The following is a 23,358-nucleotide window of genomic DNA, read 5'->3' as shown; positions in this document are numbered from 1 at the left end:
GTTGCTTTGGGGCGTTAAACCCCGTATAGCATATGAGTGCCATACCGCATTTACTGTTCTCTGGTGGGCGCCTTTGAGAATACTGCTTCAAAGCTCTAGACTTGTCTTCCCTCTCTCTAGGAAAAGGGAAAAAGAAAACTGAATGGGAACTATGCTGGCAGAAGACCTGGAGAGACGCGAGCAGCTCGCTCTGGACAAAAGCATACCGAACGTAAGCTCACCGAAAAAAAAAAGAAAATTGCGATAGCATTCTTCTTTCACTCGCCGATCTAACTAAATATGATTTTATTCCATTTATGATTCTATTCCAATTCTGATTTTATTTCAGTTTATTTCAGTTGATTTATTTTCAGTTTATTTCAGTTGATTTTATTTCAGGTTATTGCCTTTCACTCCCCAATCTATTCCGATTCCGACTACGCAAAATGTGTCACACTGCTATAGATCGCGACGAGTCCTCATACAACTACCGGCACACTATCACACTTTTAAACTATGCGCCATTGCACCGGCAGTTGGCTGTTCTCACATGCCCCCGATGGGACCCGTGAGACCCATGGTGCTCGTCTTCCCATGCCACGCGAGAACGAATCTTCCGCACGCCTAATTTTGTAGCGAAAGCTACATTACGCGCAAGTCTTGCCGTTTCGCCGTGGCACCAGTTTCGCTGTGGCCGCACCGTGACCTTGAGCTGTTGCCTAGCAACCGCCGCTCGCCGCTCCAACTGGCGTGACGTCACAGGAAGAGCCGGTGTCCCGGCGTGCCGGCGAAACCGAGCTGCAACAGCTGTGCGCATGCGCCGCAGAAGGAGGGGGGTTGGTGCAGCTGTATATAGAAGGCGGCTCGATGGAGCCGTCGGTAGATATGGATACGTGTAGTTAGTCCGAGAGACTGCAAGAAGTCAGGCTTCAAATACAAGATGAAGAACCGGAAATAAAATAAATGCGTCACACATTGCTGCATAACAAATGTCTCGTCTTTAATGTAGCCGCAATTAGACGTAACGGGGGGTAACAACCAAAGCTAAACATTGGACGTAGCTGGAGAGAAACCAACCTAAACGACAAGGTGTAATGAAGTTTAACCGTACTCTCGCTACTTATATCCTGGCCTAGCTGAGATAAGCCACTGCCATTTTTTTTTGCGGATCTTCGCGAGGCTGTCTGTTTTGCACGTATTGGCCTGCTCTTGTCGGAGACATTTTCTTATTACTCACCTTCATTTTTGCTAAGCCAAGGCAAGGACTCTGGCCAAGGCTTCGTCCGACGACTCCCTCCTCCCCCTAACAGGTGGAGAGGAGGAAGGGAAGGTGGACTGTTGGGAAGTGGGTGTTTCACACAGAAGCCGACGCCACCGGAGAGTTTTAAGCCGCTTCAGCGAAAAACCAACCCGTCGTTGTGGTCGGTGGCGGCCTCATCGAAAAAGCCGCACACAACCTAGGTGGCAGGTAGTCCACCTAGATCACGTGACCTTGTGATGTCATCACAACCTGCCCACCGTGACAGGTACGTGGTAGTTAAATTAAACAATGGTCGATACAGGTTGCACGGGAAGAGCAAGCTGGGTCTCCCAAGCCCCCACCCCCCGAAGACTGAAACAGCCACATGCCGGGGCAACGGCGCATCGCTGTACTCCTGCAACCAAATCCGCATATACATATAAACATTAGCGCCATCGCGTCATACTCCTAAAGCGGAGCTTAAGTGTACCCTCCTGTTTTTCGCCTTCATGGCTCTCCTAATGCTATCATATTGAAAAGCTCGCCAATTTTAGACGACCCCAGACAAACGCTCACAACACCGAGGCCATAGTCCTTCAATGTTTTTGCCGAGGCTTATGACTACGGCGTGATTGTGCATATGGTTAAAGATGGAGGCATTAACAATTCGCAATAATTAGGGCTATAGCCATTAACTTCGTGAGTTATTGCAGTTTAACTAGATTTGTATAGTTAGCTCAGATTATCTTTAAGATTAGGTCAGGTTTTAAATGCAGGCGGTAACTATTAACGGTTAACGATTACAATTATATTTCGTAAGTTCATGGCAGTTTACCGTGGGTATGGTTAAGAGCAGCTTAGATATAAGGCTAGGTTTGGTTTTAAATAAAAGTGCTAAAAATGGTCGTCTAACGATTAACAAATAACTTCGTAAGTAATAAGAGTTAACAGTAGTTTTGGTGAGGGTTAGTCACCTGAGCACCGGAAATGAGCGGCTTCATAGAGCCAGCTTTGGCAAGATGGAATGAATGTTTCCCCTCTAGTACGGCCGGTCAGAAGACACGAGACGCGCTCGTGCGAACGAAGGGGCTGCAGCGTTCGGAGAAGGGCCGAAGCGAAACAAGTGACAGCCATCTGCAAGTGGTGGCGGCAAGAGAGAGAGTTAAGAAACTTTTATTGTCCACTGGTGTGGGCTGCAAGGCCGGGCCAGGCTCGCTTGCAGTCCGCAGCACATATTCGCGGCCCGCGTGGTGGCGAGCCGTCGCCGAAGCGCTGTTGTCCCGCAGTTCGGTAGCCCTCCGTGTGCCCGGCGGGGGCGCGGATCGATTCTCACGCGTGAAGGCTGCTGGCTTGATGGTTGTGCTACTGCCGGGTTGCGCCATGCGCCGTAAATCGGTGAGCACTACTGACGTCCTTGCGCGGGTGCGATACACAAAGGTCCGCGCCCGAACTTGCTGGAGACGGCCACGGGGTCGGCAGCTGTGATGACAGCAGCGACAAGAGGAATTCTTCCAAGAATTGAAGAACGCGTAGATGAGGACCAGCTGTGCTATAATGTGGCGAGGCTGTGTGTCGGATGATGACTCGCACCCATTTCAGATGGGAAGAAGGAATATTGCCGGGGGCGGGCGGTGCAGCCGCGCGGGGCGGAACCTCGGACACTGTTGGTGGACATACTGGGCGTTTACATGAGCCCGACAGAACCGGTAGCCGGGCTCATGCATACGCTAGGGGGTCGAGCTAAGGGACCGTCGAGTCGAGCTGACGTCACCCCTCTAGCCCGGCCATGGCTGAGCCAGCCCGACTGCAGGGGGTGGGTTGACTCTGCGCTTTACAGCGCGGGAGCATGGGCGCCGCCATATTTGGTCACATGACCATTCCGCCATCGCTGGCCTTCGGGCCTTCTCGTTTCGACGGCTGCCGGCGCGCTGGGGCCCGGCTGCAAGACGCTTCTCCGGCTCTCGTTGAGGATAACGAGCTGCCGGACACCACAAAAATGAATAGTGAGTGCGCATAAAACGTGTTGGTGCTGGAAAATGTTTGCTTCAACCAGCTCATTTACTCGTCTCCTTCAGACTGCCGGCATCGGCTCGAATGTGTCAACATACCGCGGTCAGATACCTGCGCGTTGATATTTATTCAATAAATTCTCAACGTAACGATATTTGTGGACCGCATAACTTGTTGTCGAACTGCAGATTAAAAGGACCCCTTCAGAAGCTCAGCGACGTTCGACCGTGCTCTCTTGCTAAGTAAAACTTAAAACTGCTCAGAGTTCAGCACCCGCAGATAAAGCCAGCCGGAATAAGCTGGAATATTCGAAGTCCTGTAATGATAAATTTCACCGCTGTCCTGTGCATTAGCGCAATTGTGTAGAGCTTTGCACTGGGCGACAGAATTGCATATTGAAGCGCCTCCTTTGAGGACTTTTGCAAACGCTCAGTTGCTGCTCCCACCGTGCTAGCGTTAAGTACGCAGGACATTTTAGTGAGCACTGTGCTGACGCCGAGGAAGCAGTTATTGCAAAGGTTTAAAACGCACCGATCATTCGATGTATTGGATCAGTGTTTGTCGGTAGTGAGAAAGGTTACAGGCATAGGTACGCTCGTTCTGCCATTCCCGCAGATACTGCTGGCGTTGAAATAAACTGGCGCGTGGCGTTTGTGATATGTTTATTTTTTCGTGGAACAACACATTAACGTTCTGTTCTGCTTGGAAGCAGCATGAACTCGCAAGACAGCTCCTCCAAAAGCGGCGGTAATTGTTTCGCGGTTTCCTTTATGTAACAAGCGCGTCTATTTTTCCGACTCTACACCACAGGGATATTAGATCCAGATATTAATTCAACAAACAGCTAAATTAATTCAACAATACGCATGACATCCGTATCACAGCTGGGTTGTTTAAGAGTCTCTTGACGTTCGTACACAAGCTGCGCAACAGCGTTTCGCAATGCGCGGTGATGCTGCTGACGCCTGTTTCGAAGGCCAGAAGTGGCGGACCTCCTAGTGGCGCCATCTGTCGTGGACAGAGCAAACTGCTCTCTGTAGCCATGTGTGTGAATGGTTAGAATGGTGGTGGTTCCACTGCCGCCATCTTGCGAGTAATTCAGATTCTGCCACCAGGCTACGACACTGATCCATCACTGACACTATAGTGAACTAGAATACTATCCTAGTGGCGGCGCGAACGGAAGGGCGCGGGCGTGCTCTTTGGCGTAGAAGCCACCAGGTGGCGCCACTGCAACTTTTTCCAGCGGCGGCGTCACGGCTCCGTTTGGAGCTTGTGTATGTTTCTCCACGTCGTTGTGTCGGTGTGGTGCTCCAATACGCCTGTAGTTAAAAAACATGCATGCCATATGCTTCAACTAGCTTCAAAGTAACCTGATAGGCACTTTTTTTTTCCCCGCCGTGCCCCTTTGAGCAGTTTGGCGATGATGAAAAACCGCGTCGTTGCATGCCGTCTGCTACCGAGAACGGGCAATAAGAGAGGCTCACGGTTTTGCCGGTGGGTGTTAGTTGTCTAGATGAATCTCTTACCAGGCTCATTTTGTTTACCTGCGATTATAGTTTGGTACTATGGGGTTTAATGTCTCAAAGCAACTCAGGCTATTAGGGACGCCGTAGTCGAGGGCTCCGGATAATTTCGACCACCTGGGGTTCTTTAAAGTGCACTGACATCGCACAGCACACGGGCCTCTAGCATATCGCCTCCGACGAAATTCGATCGGCGCGGCCGGGATCGAACCGACGTATTTCGGGTCAGCAGCCGAACACCATAACCACTGAGCCACCGCGGCGGCTTACAGTTATAGAAAACTACATTCCTCATTCATCTGTCCGCGCGCCGACGTGTCATCTAGTTTACGGAAGTCAGTTTTTTTCTGAGGCGGTTAGGCGGCCTCAGAAACATATTTTGTTCACTGAATGTTACTCACGATTGAAAATATTTCCACCCCAATTTTCGGCAAGTCTTGCAATGTATGCATGACATATGCCAAGTTGAGAAGACACGGGAGGCGATCATTATACCTTTATTGGCAAGTGCAGACATGTGAAAGAAAAATTGAAGCGAATATTGGTTAAATGGGAGGCACATTATTGGCGTAATCAGCCGAAATTAGGTTACATAGCAATGTTATCCGCGGAATCAAGGCTGGGCCTGTAGCTTTATTCCTAACAAGGTGCTTCGGAGATCTCAGTGCAACGACTCATTTTCAGGTACTTAGAAGCTTGGCGCTTCCGGTTGTTGCTGCTATTGATGCTTTTCATAAAAAAAGTTGGTTGGTTTATGGGGTTTAACGTCCCAAAGCGACTAAGGCTATGAGAGACGCCGTAGTGGAGGGCTCCGGAAATTGAAGGCGGGTTGTTATATAAAAAGCAGTGAGCTCTGCTGCCACATTCTCACAGTGGTCAGGACAGCCAAGCCGAAGCTCTGTTTTTGCCTTAACCACCTGTACAATATCAACGATACTGTCTGCATGTAGTTCTAGGAGGCTAAAACATGTCGTGAAGGCATTTTTTAGGTCAGCTACAAATTTGTAGAGGGGAGCAGCGGGATACAGAAGACCATCGTTGTCTTTCATGCGAGTGAACGGGGCTAGGTTTTAGTTCCCAGCCGCCTCTTTTGTCAGCAAAAGCAAATTCAGGCAGCTTTCACAGCCCGTCTTCAGGGCACATTTTCTGGCGACATAACCAGCTATAAAAAATATTAGCCGGCTGTCACTTGATGCCACAGTGCAGGTGACACCCTCTGAACCTCAGAACTGTTTGGGTTGGTGTGGCTAGATGTGATCCCGTACAGGGCTTGTAATGCAACATTTTTGCCATCTAGAGCAATGGCTCTGCGGACACTTTTCAGTGACATCTGAAATGTAGAAAATATATTACACAGATGTTCTCTTCCTGGTAAAAATACTGTGCGGCGAACAAAGACGCCCTAGGAGCTCCCGAATAACCGCTCCGACAGCCCGGAGCAAAGCAATGAGAGTTCGTCTTCCTTTTCGGCATCGTGCCTCTCTGTAGTATATGGCACCAACTTCACACACGCAATACGATTTTCTCCGGATCACTCGCATCTCGAGGAGTCACGCCGAAACGTAGAACGCACACAAAACACTTCGGTTCAGCGCCCGGAGAGCCGTTCTGAACGTGAGAAGCAGCACGGCAGCGGCAGCGCAGGCTGGCGCAGGGCTAGTAAAAGGCGCAGAGGCGCCCCTTGCGGCGAGGAGCGGCGTTTTGCTTCAGCCGCTACGCTGCCTGCCGCGCGCCTCCGTTCGCGCCACTAGATGAGTATTCTAGTTCACTATAACTGCTAGAATACTGACACTGTCTACCCGTCTTGCCCCCGAGCGACCCGAGACTGGTTTTGGTTGAGATGTTGAAATGTGTCCGGTCCTTTCCTGGCCCGCGCTGCGTGAAGGCTTTTTTTTTTTTTTTTGCTGCGCCTGCCTTCAGAGGATTACAAACGAACCATGGCAAACCCAGCTGCTTGTCCCCGTCGTGCGTGGGGGGAGGTGTTGGATGGGGTGGTTCGGCATGCTTCTTTCTCTGCCTGTCCCTTGCCAAAGCCAAAGCGAGTGGGGCTTCCTTTATTCGGTCTATGGTTCTGGAAGGATGAAGGGAAAAAGTTGGAGAGCCGGGACAAAGAAGGTACCGGGAACAAGACCTTTTCCTGCCCTCTCTTGTTTAGCCTTGACTCCATAGCGGCAGAAAGCTGCAAGGTCGACGTTACTATCTGGAGGGCCTCCTTTGAGGGCATGTGCCGCTTCGTTCTTGAGTTTTACCCGGCTACAGACTTTCCTGTTTTCAATGTCGATACATATATTAGTGGGAGCAAAGAAAAAGAAAGAAAAACAATGCTGCCCAGCCCGCGCCGCCCAAGCCACAACGTCGATACAGTGGAAACTTGGGAGAGTTAGGGATAATTGTCGACATAATTGCACAGCGCAAATTACCAAGTAGGCGAAAAAAAAAGCGGGCGCCAAAAATACGAAAGGTGTGATATCACGAAAATTATTTATGTTTATGTTCCATGTATATATTTCAGGCGTTTATGTTTTTTTCATGAACCTTATAGGAGGTATTCACATGACGTCATCCGCAAGGGGCGCTAGCAGCCGGCGCGGCATTCGCCATGTTGGTGGTCGCGCGCGCGTCCGCCGCAGCCAGCCGCAGCGTTAAATAGCCGGTGATGTGTGAAATGTGAGTGTATTTCGCGTCTCGCCATAGATAATTACTGTACAGCCCGTAACACCGCGTTACTGAGAGGGTGTTCCGGGAACTGCGCGAAGCAGAAAAGAGCGGCCACGCTCAAAAAGTTCCACTTTGTGAAAAAGTCACACTGCGCCGGCGCCTCCGCTGACGTACAGGGCTGCTGCCGCGCGTTGAATTCACCGGTATCGAGGCCCACCTTGTGCACGGCTTAAGTTTGCTGGCAGGCCAAGGAATTAAAGGATATAAACCTATGAGAGGGTGCAATTACTTGACCAGCGGGTGAGTCCAAGAGCCATGCTGAGGGTGCCGACGTCCGCGGTGCCGACGACCGAAGTGCCGTTTTTGAAGAGGTGAGTAATTCGAAGGGTCTGTTCACTTAGCTGTAGCTTAACTTGTCATCTCTATCCACTGAAAGTGACGTGTTACTACTGAATCTAGCGGAATGGCTGCACACTGCGTTGCTGCGAAAGCGCTAACGTCTTGTGCGTACGAAGCAGCGCTACGTAGCTACAATTAAAACTGCAAAACATTCTCGCTGTGTCTGCCGTTCATGCTGCGAGCGCATGACAGTATTTTTGTTTGACCGTTCTGTCGTGTAAATAAGGCAGCTATGACGCTTCGCCTTTCTGCTGAAAGACCGTCTGAGAAGCGTCAGCAGTTCACGGACTACAGGTGGTTGAATTATCAATTTCTGCGGCGGCAGTTTTGGAATTTCGGTAATTAATCGCGCTGTTTATCCACGATGTGCCGTGCATGACTAGCTGACAGTTATCAACTGATATTAAAAGCTGCAAGTCGTGTACATTCTTGCGTGCAGCGCAGCCAGCCAGTTTTGCTGCCGAGTTGAGGCAGCTCGGTTATATCACGGCGCAGAAGAATTCTGCTGCAAGCTTCATGCACAATACGCGCTCCACAAAGATAAGTGGTCGCTGCCGCATTCAGCAACGTGCAGATATGTTACGGACCACTAACAGTTCAGGCCGGGTATCACGGCGCACCGTGACACTGCACGAGCTGGCCTCAAAACGACCGCAAACATGGCGCGCTTGCCGCGACGACGCTCGCGCCGTCTGGTAGCGCGGCCTCAGTGAATCCCTGGTCTTTTGCGCGTGCAATCACTTCGTCACTGTTGATGCATAGTAATATTAGTAGTAGTCGGAACACTCCTGGTCTAGAGTGTAACCTGCCAACTCTAGCGCTAAAATAAATAATTTTTTTCATCAAATGTTATTAGATCTATGATAATAAAACTATAACAAAGACAGCTAGACAACTTAGTCAACGCTCGACGGATGCCTGTCCAACCTTATAGACTATGGACACCGCTGTGGTGGCTCAGTGGTTACGGCGCTCGGCTGCTGACCCGAAAGACGCGGGTTCGATCCCGGCCGCGGCGGCTCAATTTCGATGAAGGCGAAATTCCAGAGGCCCGTGTGCTGTGCGATGTCAGTGTACGTTAAAGAACCCCAGGTGGTCGAAATTTCCGGAAACCTTCACTACGGCGTCCCTCATAGCCTTAGTCGCTTCGGGACGTTAAACCCCAATAAACCAAACCTTATATATTATGGTTGGGAAAGAACAAGGTATAGAGAAGTGGGCAATTGTAAATATCTTTTTACCCTTGAGATAAATCGGCATTGCGCAAGAGACGTGAAATTGCTACCGGGAGGGTTAGCACCGCAGGGTGTCGGAATGTGCTCACCAGAAAAAAAATATTCGTCGTACATGCGGCGGCTTGCCAAGGTTCACGAAAATTCAGTATAGATGCATATCATTCAAGAGGCGGACTAAGACTAAAAATTGTACGAAGAAAGGGGTGGGGGGGGGGGGGGGGGGTGTAGGAACTTTCTTTGCCAAAAAAAGGTTCGGCTACAAAGGGATAGTTCTGTAGGCACCTAGGGCGTCCCCCTCTCCCGTTTGAACCCTCAACTGCGTGCTCTTGGGCGCGCGATTGTGTGCGTGTGTGCGATTTCGCGCGCGGGTACCTGGAATTTGAAAGAAGTGCTGTTATTTTCCCACCGTCTGTTGTCAAGCAGCTACAACGTGCTTGTAATCATCTTCCGAGAATTCCTTTTCCTGCGGCGCTATACAGTCTACCCTGCCTGCAGGAGGGGCGCGCAGCTCCTGGCTAAGCTGGAAGGGAAGGAGGCGGTCCTTTGTGCCAGTTCCGGAAGAGGGGACTTGTGAAAGAGAGTCTGCGAAAGAGAGGGAATGAGACGGCGCTTTGTCCCCGTGTCGTCGAGAGGGGAATGTTCTTTGTTAGGGATAAGGCTGCGCGTAGTCTTAGCTGCATAGCCATTAGTAGTTTATTAAAAGAATGATAACACAAAAAGAAATGAAAAGATTTTGCTGCCCTGGCATCTGCCATCGTCTCTAGGAGCACCTGAGCTGGGGCAGCAGAAAAGAAAGGGATAACGAGCTGACAGGTAGGAGAGAAATAAAAATGTGAAAAGACAGGAAAAAAGGAGAGGGTAGGAGTAGGTGTGGCGCCCCCGTCTATTGTATCAGCTGTACTAGCCACTGCAGGGGGGAGAGAGCCGGGGCGCTCACATTTCGCATATGCCCGCGCGAGAGCGTCTTTTGCGCAAAAGCGCTGAATGTTCTCGGTGGGGTCATGTTTGGCATCAGACGGTCGTGCCGGCTTCAGTCTCCACCAGTGCTGTCGCGGCGCACCGGTCTTCCTTTGATGGCCATGTGCTGCTTCGTTCTTGAGTTGTACCCGACTTACAGGTCCGTTCGATTCACCTGCAACATATGAACTGGTTCTCGCGGCGCTGCACCTCACATGGATTCATTTCAGCAGTGGAATATGGCGCCCTCTGGACCTCGGCATTCGTTTGAAAGAAGTGCGAGTCTAGTTCAGAAAAATTGCACCATCTCGGTGGTTAGTGCCGAAATAGTGCAGCTGCAGCCGTCATAGAGGCAGATGATGGTTTGCGAGTTGGGATAAACGGCGGAGACTCAAGTAATTCCACTCGTCGACAATCTAGAACTCTGCTCGAGTTCTCCAAAGAAACGGCTCGAGGCTGGTTCAAGGCATGGAGGCTGGTTCATGGCAACATGTTATTGTGATGTGCTGTTTGAACGTTTCTTCACGAGGTACGAGATGTTGGCAGCCGCTGATGTGGGCTGTAAACAGCTGGCTGCAATTCATTGGCGTCGCCAAGGCTAGCAGACGACCAGGTCTGCACTCGACCATCCTTTTTGGAAGCAGAAAGTGCCAAACTGCGCTCAAACTGCCGGAACTAGCGCTATTGGCGCTACACACTCGCGGCACCGCCGCAGAACTTTGCCGAACTGGTGCAGCGAGTGCAGGCGAATCGAGCGCTCTCCAACTTCCCCTGCACACCGCTAGCCAGGACAACGAACAACCGACGGCACGAAGCAAAAGCATGTCTCCTTCCATTTCCTGTATCGTTAGCAATGCCAAAGCTGTCGTCGAAAAAAAAAAATGGCTGAGGCTTAGCTAAGGTTAAGCCTTGTCAGATGCGAAGCATATTGATGGCTAGGCTTGGTAATACATGGCTTTCCTTGGTTGAATACTTGGTCATTTTAATACAACCACTAGAAGCCTTCGTCGTGGGGGAAGACAACGGCATGGCTACAGCGGAACGCCGCGTTGGGTGAGCGCCTGGATTGCCACGGAAGCCGCGTCCGCCTGCCCGGTGGAGCGAGCGTTTCACCTACACCGAGTGTGAACGCGCGTTCGAAATGCGCGGGAATGCCGCTCGAGGACATTCCGGCGTCTGTGCGATGGCATCGTTCTCCCTCTCCCTGCGCGTGACGGCGATCTGTCGTGACGTCATCGTGTCACGTGGTTGGTCGCGTACAGCTCCGAGCGACGGCGCGAGGTGGGGGACCTGTTTCTCATCTGTCATGACGTCACCATGTCACATGGTATGACGTCATCCTGTCACGTGGTTGGTCGCGTACAGCTCCGAGCGACGGCGCGAGGTGGGGGACCTGTTTCTCATCTGTCATGACGTCATCGTGTCACGTGGTGTGACGTCATCGTGTCACGTGGTTGGTCGCGTACAGCTCCGAGCGACGGCGCGAGGTGGGGGACCTGTTTCTCATCTGTCATGACGTCATCGTGTCACGTGGTTGGACGCGTACAGCCACGGTGACGGCGTGGGGCATAGCTCTAGCAATATCTAGCAATATGCTTCGCATATAAGACGACGCCGAGAATGTGCTTCGTAGCGTCAGGTGAAAAAAGTTGGCCGGGACGTCACGTTCACGTGGCTCTGCGCCGGCGACAGCAGCGGCATCGGCGAGCACGCGCAGCGAGGCGCGCCAGCTGTGCGCAGTGACGTCACTCGCGCATGCGCAGTATGGTCGACGGATGGAGCACGTGAAACGGCGAGACTGTGGCCAATGTAGCTCACGCTACAAAAGCAATCCAGCAAAGCAGTATGGCGGAAATCTACTTGGAAGTTCAACACACACTACAGAGGGCAAAATGGAGGGAAACGTGCAAACATCGTAGAGACATCGTTCCCTCTCGTGAACACCTCCTGATTTTAGCTGTTTGGTAGCGCCACGCTCGCCATTTTTCTGAACTGTGATTATTTAGTACATGTGCGCAAACGTAGATGGCGCCGCTTACTACATTTACTACATTACTATGCTTACTACATTACTACAAGATAACAATGGTCATGTAAATAAATCTGCAGTGGAAGTTAGCAAAAAGCGATTGGAGGATTGGTGGCTGAAAAGCAGAGATGTGGCATAAAGTTAGAATTGTAGGAAACTGTAGGTAAAGATGATGGCGATTCTTAATGAGAATTGCCAACACAGTAAACAAAAAAAATAATAAAGAAAGAAAAGCTGAGCATGGTGGCAATTGCCACCACCCCGTTTCAAAGCGGGCGCTCCCATCCATCCATCCATCCATCCATCCATCCATCCATCCATCCATCCATCCATCCATCCATCCATCCATCCATCCATCCATTCGTCCATCCATCCGTCCATCCGTCCATCCGTCCATCCATCCGTCCATCCGTCCATCCGTCCATCCATCCGTCCATCCATCCGTCCATCCGTCCATCCGTCCGTCCGTCCGTCCGTCCATCCATCCATCCATCCATCCGTCCGTCCGTCCGTCCGTCCGTCCGTCCGTCCGTCCGTCCGTCCATCCATCCATCCATCCATCACATGTCACTGTGTTATTGCTATTATTGTTTGTATTTTGTGGACTGTGTTGTTGGTAATTGTTACAAGTTGGTTAACAGAATGAGAGCCCGACAATTTAAGAGTATATTTACCAGAAAAAAGAGGCCGCGGTACGTTTCAAGAGCTTATGCCCTTCATAAGCAGAACGAAAAAGATAGCTAAAATCGACTAGACAGTGCACATTCCCCAAAAGCCGTAGAGTAAAGGCGATGCTTAGCCATGTAGAGTGAAGTATTAAGTTTCTTCACGCAAAATCTCAGAACTGCCACGTGCTGGTTACCTGAACAATATAGCATTCTGTTTTCAACTATTTCGAAAAAACGCTAACTTTGATCAGCAATAACTTTTAAACTAAAGATTAATGATATTTTCAGAAAGGAAGAACCATTAGACGGTCTCAAACTGTGCCAAATGTCACCGCAGTACAATGCATATCCCAAATGTTATTGCAGATTACATTGTTTGTTTTCTACGTTTTTCAAACATGCGTGGCTAATAAACTAACCTATACACATATTTATAAATGCTTAAACATGCTCATTAGCATCAGATCTCAAAGTACCTAGAAAGATTTTTCTCTAGGTGCAAGAGGTTTTTCACAATTTTGCATTTCCTAAGACAAGTTGAGCTCAACCGCCAGTTTTCACCTTTGCGTTTTCTTTTACAGTTGAAACAAATTTGCAGCTATCGTTAAACCAAATGCATATTTTGAAAGAAGAGAAAATTAGCTTTTTAGAGATATCTGAACCATATTTGCGAAGCGAACGAGCGCGGTACAGTCGACGTAGAAATATCACCAAAAATGGTTCCAGCTCACTGTCAGAGTGGGAGGCCAAGGTCAAGCGCTGCTAGACCTTGACCTCAATTTCAACACTGGACCTACTCTAGACCCCAAAAAACTTGTGTGTGCTGTGGAAAACGCGGTGAATCAAGTGGAAGCGTCGCGCCGCGATGAAGCAAGGACTCGCGCAGTCAGCGTCCTCTCCAAGTATCGCCCAGGACAACACCTGTCCCCGCTTACCACAGAACAACAAAAAGCCGTGAAGAGCCTGCGAGGCAACAAAGATCTCGTTATGCTCCCCGCTGATAAAGGTAACAGCACAGTCCTCCTGAACCGAACCGACTACATAAGCAGAATGGAAAGCCTCCTGGAAGATGAAAGCACCTACTCCCGTCTTGACAAGGACCCAACCGCGAAAGTTCAGCGGGACTTGCAGAAACTTCTTTCAGACGTCTTTCGTTTCGTTCCCCCGACCTACAAGCCACTCTACTTCACTCTGCTGTGCACCAACGGCTCAGCCTCTGCTCTCTACGGTCTACCGAAGGTGCACAAACCTAGTATGCCCATGCACCCCATCGTAGACTACAGTCGGTCCCCTCTTCACAGTCTATCCAGCTACCTCCATCGTATCCTCTCCCCTCTTGTCGGCCTTGGGTCAACGCACGTTCGCAACTCGACTGATTTCATCAAGAAGGTAAGCGACATAGCCCCGGACGATGACGAGCTCATGGTCTCGTTTGACGTCAAGTCGCTTTTCACATGCGTTCCCGTCGACCTGGCCGTACAAGTTTGCTCTGCTGCTCTCGAAGCTGACAAGTCTCTACCTAAACGAACCCCCATTGAAGTTTTGGATCTCCGTAGGCTCCTGCAGTTCTGCCTGGATAACACTTATTTCGTCTTCCAAGGACGCTTTTACCGTCAGCTTCAGGGCACACCAATGGGTGTCTCTATATCAGTGACCGTCGCTAACCTCTGTATGGAATCCGTCGAGCGCCGTGCCCTTGAAACGTTTGCATCACCTCCTAGAATTTTCCTCAGATATGTTGACGACTGGTTTTGCCTGATTCGTAATTCTGACTTAGCCGCCTTCTCGCACCATTTGAATTCTATAGAACAAGCAATAGACTTCACTACCGAAGAAGAAGCGAATGGTGCGTTGCCCTTTCTGGATGTATTGATAAAGCAGGAAAGCAATAATCTCAGTTTCAGCGTTTATAGAAAACCGACCCACACCGGAAGCTACCTCAACTTTAATTCGGTTCACCCTGCTACACAGAAGAAATCAGTCGCTATGTCATTGTTCAAACGATCGCAACGCATCTGCAGCTCCCTTGAAGACCAGACCATTGATTTTCAAACTGTACGACAAGAACTTTCAAGCAACAACTACCCGACCTCATTTGTGCAATCTGTGGAAAAACAGCTATGTCGCCCAGCAGGCGATACTCCTCTGTCACCCTTGAAACGTGCTGCCGTGCCCTATGCTTCCGGACTAAGCGAGGCTTTAGCGCACCTTTGGTGTCCATATCGCCCACGTTCCGACAAGAAAACTGCGCCATGCGTTGGTAAACGTCAAAGACCCCCTTCCCAAAGAAAAATATCCTGGCGTAGTGTATAAGGTTCCTTGTTCCGACTGTGACTACGCATACATTGGCGAAACCTGAAACTTTGAGAGGCGGCTAAAAGAACATAGTAACGATGTACGTAACAAAAAAGTGAATTCCAATGCTATCGCCGAGCACGCAGTATCTACAGGCCATGACATCGACTGGGTCGGGCACACGTGCTTTCAACGGAAAAGAAGCTACGCCCTCGCCTGCACTTCGAATCATTGATCATCCAAACTACTAGTCACACCCTCAACCGCAACGATGGAAATCTTAACCCAATCTACGCACGCTCCCTGCGCCCTCTTTTCAAGCATATGTATGCCACTGAGCTGCTTGCTTCATTTCAATGTGAACAAGGCTCCCGTACGGGAGCCGAAACGTCTGTTTTTGTTTTTGTTTTTTCTTTTGGTCGGCGTTCCTTCTTCATCGTCAATACAGTACAATTTTTTCGCTCCTCCTATTTGAATAATTAGTTGAGATAAATAAACTTTTTAAATATAGCTTGAAACGTTCAGGCGTCAATAGGAAAGTTGTGGAGCTCCAAAAATATTGTCTAACCCAGGCACTTCCAACGAGATAAACCTAGCGTGGCCGTTTTTATTCGGGAAAAACGAAAGCCCGCGGAGTTAAAAAATACCACGTGGCAGCGCGCTCCGTGCGCCCGAATGCGCCGCGACTACAGCGCTCTCATCCGTGCTTTGTAAAAAACACCACTCGCTTCGCGCGTTTCGTGCTGGCTAAGACAGAGAATGCATGTGGAGGAACGATGACAATCTCATGAGTAAATTTGGGAGCAAGGTCCCAACAAGCAAAGACGCATATAACAAGCCTGATAACGTCGTGTGAATTACGATGAAAAACAGGACCCGCGCTTTCTTTTGAATTGCCGCCCGAACCCACTGGCGCTTATCTTAGAACCAAGCACAACGCGAAGCCCTGTCTTGGCCAGCATGAAACGCACGAAACGAGTGATGTTTCTTACAAAGCGCGGATGAGAGCGCTGAAAATCGCTGCGCATCCGGGCGCACGGAGCGCGCTGTCACGTGGTATTTTTAAAACTCCGCGGGTTTTCGTTTTTCCCGAATAAAAACGGCCACGGTAAGTATACCTCGTTGGAGGTGCCTGGGTTAGACAATATTTTTGGAGCTCCACAACTTTCCTATTGACGCCTGAACGGTTCAAGCTATATGTTAAATGTTAACTTATTTGTCTCGACTAATTATTCAAATAGGAGGAACGAAAAAAATAGTACTGTAACTTTGAATAAACCCTAACAGCATGCACGCAATTTTAGTTTTGAAGAACACGGTCTTTTTTAAACTCTTGGTCCACTTTAGCTGGGACACCCTGTATAACAGACAAGGGAAGGGGAATGAGGGGCTCGTTATACACGTGAGGGAAGCCAACAGCCACACAAACCAAGGGAATACAGGGGATTATTTTAAAATATTTATTCAATTTGTGGTGTTGATCAATGATTAATATTGCCGATTGTGTTATCGCTTAGATATAATTGATTAGAAAATTGGCTGAGGCTTAGCTTGGTTAAGCCCGGTAATTGTGAAAGCAATTTCCCCTGGCTGCGCCTAGGTTGGCTGGGGGTGTGTCTTGGTGGTGCTCTTAGTAAGGGTTATGCTATCAAAGTTAGTTAATAACGCTAAGCTTCGCCTTTAGGGGTGGAACGCGACAGCGTGTTGTAGCGCTGCCAGGCAGTCCACGGAACGCCACCACCCGTTCGGCGCGATGCCTTGCCCTTTGAACGCGACACTTTTTGAGGAAAGGAAATTACGCAGTAATTCTCTGTCATCTCGGTGGACAACCGAGCCGCACCGCACAGGAAGGGAGGAACGCCACCACCCATTCAGCGCGATGCCTTGCCCTTTGAACGCATTCAGGATTGGGAGAGCATTTCAATTTCTTCAACAACACATCGGCTACAGATGAAAGCACATGAAGTAGATAGCCACAAGCAGTTAGCGCCCCGCCGCGGTGGCTCAGTGGTTAGGGCGCTCGGCTGCTGACCCAGGTTGAAAGTAAGAGAGCCATGCATAATCTCGGCAGCCGTATTGCATCGATAGAGTCAAGAATAGCGAGCCTTGATGAAATGAACTGTGCAGTTGGTGAATGGAAAAAACGATTTGAAGATCAGCAGCGGATGTTGAGTTCAGTAATGGCAAAGGTTGAGCATCTGGAGAACCAGAGGAGGCGTTGCAATTTGCTTTTCTTTGGTGTCGAGGATACAAAACCAAACGAGTCAAATGAGGACTCAGTAGAATGCGTAATTGACGTGTGTAATTCGAAATTAGGTGTTCAATCCGTAAAACTAGAAATTGCTCACAGGTTAGGCAGATTCAAGTCTGGTAGCAACCGTCCTTTAAAAGCGATTTTCGCCTCATACGCTGACAAGCAGAAGGTTTTAAAGAGGGCTTTTAAATTAAAAGGAAGTGATGTCAGTATTTCAGAGGACTTTTCTGAGGAAGTACGTAGAACGAGAAAGTTTCTATGGCAGTTCGCAAAATCACGAGAACAAAGTGGCGACAAGATCAGCCTCAGGTATGACACTCTTATTATAAACGGCGAGAAGTACTTGTTTGATGATAATACAAATGAGGTCGTACCGATAGTAGGTGATAAGGCCAGTGCTACAAAGGAGGTAGTACCGGTTGTGTGACGGTGTCGTCGTAATGCAACGCTTATTTCCTTTCTTGTAATTAACTGCCGTAGCATAAAAAACAAGGTTGATGAATTTGCAGCTCTAATTGATATGGTGAAGCCGTCTGTTATTCTCGGCACTGAATCATGGTTAGCAAATGAAATTGCAGATGGTGAAGTATTCCCAGAACGCTTTAAATGTTATAGAAAGGACAGACACTTGCATGGAGGAGGTGTATTTATTCTTGTGGATGCTACAATTTCTTCTTACCAAATAAATGTTGCAGATGAATGTGAAGCTGTATGGTGTAAACTGGTGCTTAATAACAACAAAGTTATAACTGTGTGTTCGTTCTACCGCCCGCCTGATTCATCCGTTGATGTGTTTGCGCAGCTGGCGGGGACAGTTGACGCAATTCAAACAGATTTTATGGTGATCGGAGGTGATTTCAATCTGCCTAGCATTAACTGGACTAATCAGCCTCACTTCCAGCCATTTACGGAATAGTATCCCAAATGCGGTTATTTGCGGATGACTGCGTTCTTTATAGTGTTGTCACTAGTGATCGAGATGCTGAAATGTTCCAAGAAGATTTGAACAGAATCTCAGAGTGGTGCGTTAAATGGAATATGAATTTGAATTTGTCCAAGACTGTCCATATGAAGTTTACAAGAAAGAAAAACCCTGATGTGTATTCATATGTTATTAGGAACACAATGTTAGAACAGGTATTCGAATTTAAATATCTAGGCGTTTATTTTACTCCTGATTGGAGCTGGCGCCGTCACGTCGATTATATCTCTGCTAAAGCATGCAGAAACTTGGGATTTCTTCGCCGAAATGCAAGCACTTTTCCACTGTCATGTCGTGACATTTTGTTCAAGACTTATGTCAGGTCGGTTCTGGACTACGCGTGCACTGTCTGGGACCCGCCTACTGCTAGAGATAAAGATAAGTTGGAGAGGGTGCAGAACATTGCCTCTCGTTTCGTGTCTGGCCCTCGCGGGGCTCGTTACAGTGCATCGCGTACGAAGGATGCACTCAACTGGGAATTGCTTGACACGCGCCGAAAGAAGTTGCGTCTGAAGCTATTTCATGCTGTTTATTATTCAACTGTTCGGGTTGAACGCGAAAGGTATGTGCAGGAGCCTTTTTATAGATCCAACCGTGTTGACCATGTTTTTAAAGTCCGCGAATTCGCGGCAAAAACTGAATTGTTTAAAATATCTTTTTTTCCGAAAACCATTAGAGAATGGAACAGACTACCGAGCGATGTTGTGAGTGTGACATCAAATGATGCGTTCTTTCGTTCTTTAATGATGTGATGCGATTGTGATGTGTTCTTTTGAAGTGAGATGTACATGGCGAACGCTTTATGCTTGTAACTCTGACTGCGAGCGGAGGTGTCATGTGTGCTTCTTTTTTGTACATTGCCCCCCCCCCCCCCCCCCACACACACACACTGTAATGCCACGGCGCTGTGGGTTCCTTACTAAATAAATAAATAAATAAAAGACGCGGGTTTGATCCCGGCCGCGGCGGCTGAATTTCTTGAAGGCGAAATTCTAGAGGCCCGTGTGCTGTGCGATGTCAGTGCACGTTAAAGAACCCCAGGTGGTCGAAATTTCCAGAGCCCTTCACTACGGCGTCTCTCATAGCCTCAGTCGCTTTGGGACGTTAAAGGGTCAGTCTACTCACCGAGATGAGTGTATAAATAATGGCATATTCTGGTAGTTGGCACCCTATAACATCAATAACGAGGGGCCTGCGCCCGGTTTAGGCAGGAATTTATATTTTATTTCGGCGTTAAAAGTCGCGTAAAAAAAGCATGGTGGCGACCCCAAACGTTCATTTTGTTCAAGAAAGTGGTAGTCTTTTTTTGTAGAAGCATAAGTGAATATACTACATACCATTTGTATACCCCAATGTCAGAGAAACGCACGTTTTGTTCTAGTAAACTGTAGAAGGCGTACCGCTCGCTTTTTCTGTAAATGACATGAATATTTATAGTTACACGTACGCAAAACGCAGGCACATTCCCACTTGCAGTTCAGCGTATGCTAGCAGAGACGCAAAAATAAACTCAGCCTATAGTGGCGCCATCTGGTCGTCAGGACGGGAACCATTGCTGTAAACAAACCGACTCTCCACTTAAGCCTAGGAGCGGCAGAATCGTCACTCTAATTATTAAAATAAAGCAAATTTATCTGTTATATGTTTTCTTTTAGGCGAGATGAGACGAAGCGAAAGACCGGCACCCCATTTATGGCCAGTGAACGCACTGAAAAAGGCAGCAACAACGAGAATTCAGTCCGAAGCGAAAGGTCCGGCTTCGACGGGCGCCGCCATGTTTGTCGCCGCGAGGCGGAAATCCAGATGGTTGCCAGATGAGACTACCATCTCATACATATGTGTTCCCACATCAATAAATTCTATTTTAAAATGTTCTACCGCACTCCTTGGCACCACAGCTGGCTAAACGGTAATTTGAGTAAAGAGCTATCGGTTGCCGCAAAGAAAATATGGTCGATAAAATTCAGTAGACTGACCCTTTAAACCCCAATAAACCAAACCAAACAAGCAGTTAGCCTGTCCACCTGGTTACTAAAACTAACGGTGACTAAAACTGCATTCGGTTTGACGTAGACAGGATTTAGTAAGCGCACTCCTGAAGCCTGACATGACAATTTCTCGTTTAACAAGCTTCGAGTGTGAGGAACTGTATGGTAGCAACGGTTTTATTGCGTAAGGAGTACTGCGCCAGGTTTCGAGCCCTCGCATAGTTGCCGGCGTTGACCTTGAACAGCGTTGCTTCAGCCGCGCTCCGCCAGATGGCAGCGCCGTCGGCGCGCGCCAAGCAGCGGCGCCGAGCAGTTTGCTCTTTTAAAAGGAAACTGTGCCGAGGCTGGAAATCGAAACAGGGCCTTTGGCATTTCAAGCGGAGACGCTGCCACTCCGCCACGAAGGCTCAGGGTATGAGCATGTATAAAGGCTCATCTAGTGAATGTATGGGTCTCATAAATAGAATAAAAGAAATAAAGAGAATACGAAAAGAAGCAAAAATAAAAGGTAAAGATAAGAAAAAACAAGAAATCAAAAATACAACAAAAATGAAATAAAATAAGAAAAAAAAAACAAGGAGCGCACCAGGAAATGCTTTTGCCTTGCATCGATGGCATTCGAATGATATCGGTTAAGCAATTAGCCTCATTTCTAGTCAGGCCACATAAATAAAAAATAACACCGAGTAGGATATTGGTTGAGTCGGGGAATCGAACCAGGGTCTCCGGAGTGTGAGACGAGCACGCTAACCACTCCATGCCAGCTATTTTTTTATTGCTAAAGCAATACTACTCCCAAGAACGGCCTTTCGCGTATCGGCGGCCACTTGGCACGTTTTACCTTTAGAATGATCCCTGACGTCATACCATGCGCAGTGACGTCACAACGTGACGTCATACCAGAAGCGAGAGACGGGCTACCAACTCGGCTCGTCGGGTAACGGCGGCCGCTTGGCACGGCGCGCCGTGCTCCTCCCGCTAGATGCGCTAGTGGCGTTATAGCGTGACGTCATACTAGGAGCGAGAGACGGGCTACCAACTCGGCTCGTCGGGTAACGGCGGCCGCTTGGCACGGCGCGCCGTGCTCCTCCCGCTAGATGCGCTAGTGGCGTTATAGCGTGACGTCATACTAGGAGCGAGAGACGGGCTACCAACTCGGCTCGTCGGGTGACGGCGGTCGCTTGGCACGGCGCGCCACGCTCCTCCCGCTAGAGGCACTAGTGGCGTTATAGCGTGACGTCATACCAGGAGCGAGAGACGGGCTACCAACTCGGCTCCTCGGGTAACGGCCGCCGCTTGGCACGGCGCGCCGTGCACCTCCCGCTAGATGCGCTAGTGGCGTTATAGCGTGACGTCATACTAGGAGCGAGAGACGGGCTACCAACTCGGCTCGTCGGGTGACGGCGGCCGCTTGGCACGACGCGCCGCGCTCCTCCCGCTAGAGGTGCTAGTGACGTTATGGCGTGCCGTCGCCGTCATACCAGAAGCGAGAGACGGGCTACCAACTCGGCTCCTCGGGTAACGGCCGCCGCTTGGCACGGCGCGCCGTGCTCCTCCCGCTAGATGCGCTAGTGGCGTTATAGCGTGACGTCATACTAGGAGCGAGAGACGGGCTACCAACTCGGCTCGTCGGGTGACGGCGGCCGCTTGGCACGACGCGCCGCGCTCCTCCCGCTAGAGGTGCTAGTGACGTTATGGCGTGCCGTCGCCGTCATACCAGAAGCGAGAGACGGGCTACGAACTCGCGACTCCTCGGGTAACGGCCGCCGCTTGGCACGGCGCGCCGTGCTCCTCCCGCTAGATGCGCTAGTGGCGTTATAGCGTGACGTCATACTAGGAGCGAGAGAGACGGGCTACCAACTCGGCTCGTCGGGTGACGGCGGCCGCTTGGCACGGCGCGCCACGCTCCTCCCGCTAGAGGCACTAGTGGCGTTATAGCGTGACGTCATACCAGGAGTGAGAGACGGGCTACCAACTCGGCTCCTCGGGTAACGGCCGCCGCTTGGCACGGCGCGCCGTGCACCTCCCGCTAGATGCGCTAGTGGCGTTATAGCGTGACGTCATACTAGGAGCGAGAGACGGGCTACCAACTCGGCTCGTCGGATGACGGCGGCCGCTTGGCACGACGCGCCGCGCTCCTCCCGCTAGAGGTGCTAGTGACGTTATGGCGTGCCGTCGCCGTCATACCAGAAGCGAGAGACGGGCTACCAACTCGGCTCCTCGGGTAACGGCCGCCGCTTGGCACGGCGCGCCGTGCTCCTCCCGCTAGATGCGCTAGTGGCGTTATAGCGTGACGTCATACTAGGAGCGAGAGAGACGGGCTACCAACTCGGCTCGTCGGGTGACGGCGGCCGCTTGGCACGGCGCGCCACGCTCCTCCCGCTAGAGGCACTAGTGGCGTTATAGCGTGACGTCATACCAGAAGCGAGAGACGGGCTACCAACTCGGCTCGTCGGGTAACGGCGGCCGCTTGGCACGGCGCGCCGTGCTCCTCCCGCTAGATGCGCTAGTGGCGTTATAGCGTGACGTCATACTAGGAGCGAGAGACGGGCTACCAACTCGGCTCGTCGGGTGACGGCGGTCGCTTGGCACGGCGCGCCACGCTCCTCCCGCTAGAGGCACTAGTGGCGTTATAGCGTGACGTCATACCAGGAGCGAGAGACGGGCTACCAACTCGGCTCCTCGGGTAACGGCCGCCGCTTGGCACGGCGCGCCGTGCACCTCCCGCTAGATGCGCTAGTGGCGTTATAGCGTGACGTCATACTAGGAGCGAGAGACGGGCTACCAACTCGGCTCGTCGGGTGACGGCGGCCGCTTGGCACGACGCGCCGCGCTCCTCCCGCTAGAGGTGCTAGTTACGTTATGGCGTGCCGTCGCCGTCATACCAGAAGCGAGAGACGGGCTACCAACTCGGCTCCTCGGGTAACGGCCGCCGCTTGGCACGGCGCGCCGTGCTCCTCCCGCTAGATGCGCTAGTGGCGTTATAGCGTGACGTCATACTAGGAGCGAGAGAGACGGGCTACCAACTCGGCTCGTCGGGTGACGGCGGCCGCTTGGCACGGCGCTCCACGCTCCTCCCGCTAGAGGCACTAGTGGCGTTATAGCGTGACGTCATACCAGAAGCGAGAGACGGGCTAC

The 23,358-nt window shown here is 50.4% G+C and overlaps 1 protein-coding gene across 5 annotated transcripts in view; it reads left to right on the top strand.

The window, feature by feature from the left end:
- LOC149352279 (N-acetylated-alpha-linked acidic dipeptidase 2-like) overlaps positions 1-23,358 on the top strand; it is a 94,017-nt gene that overhangs the window by 25,951 nt on the left and 44,708 nt on the right. For 2 of the 5 annotated variants that reach the window (XM_089581439.1, XM_089581438.1), the window contains exon 2: positions 121-211. The exons of the other annotated variants lie outside the window; for them this stretch is intronic. The gene's annotated coding sequence lies outside the window, so the exon portion shown is untranslated. The remainder of the gene's footprint in view (positions 1-120; positions 212-23,358) is intronic. 5 annotated transcript variants of the gene reach the window in all.

This window comes from Amblyomma mixtum, chromosome 3, assembly GCF_055824585.1.
Source record: "Amblyomma mixtum isolate Tamu chromosome 3, ASM5582458v1, whole genome shotgun sequence".
NCBI classification, from domain to species: domain Eukaryota; kingdom Metazoa; phylum Arthropoda; class Arachnida; order Ixodida; family Ixodidae; genus Amblyomma; species Amblyomma mixtum.
This window is presented reverse-complemented; position numbering and strand designations above follow the sequence as displayed.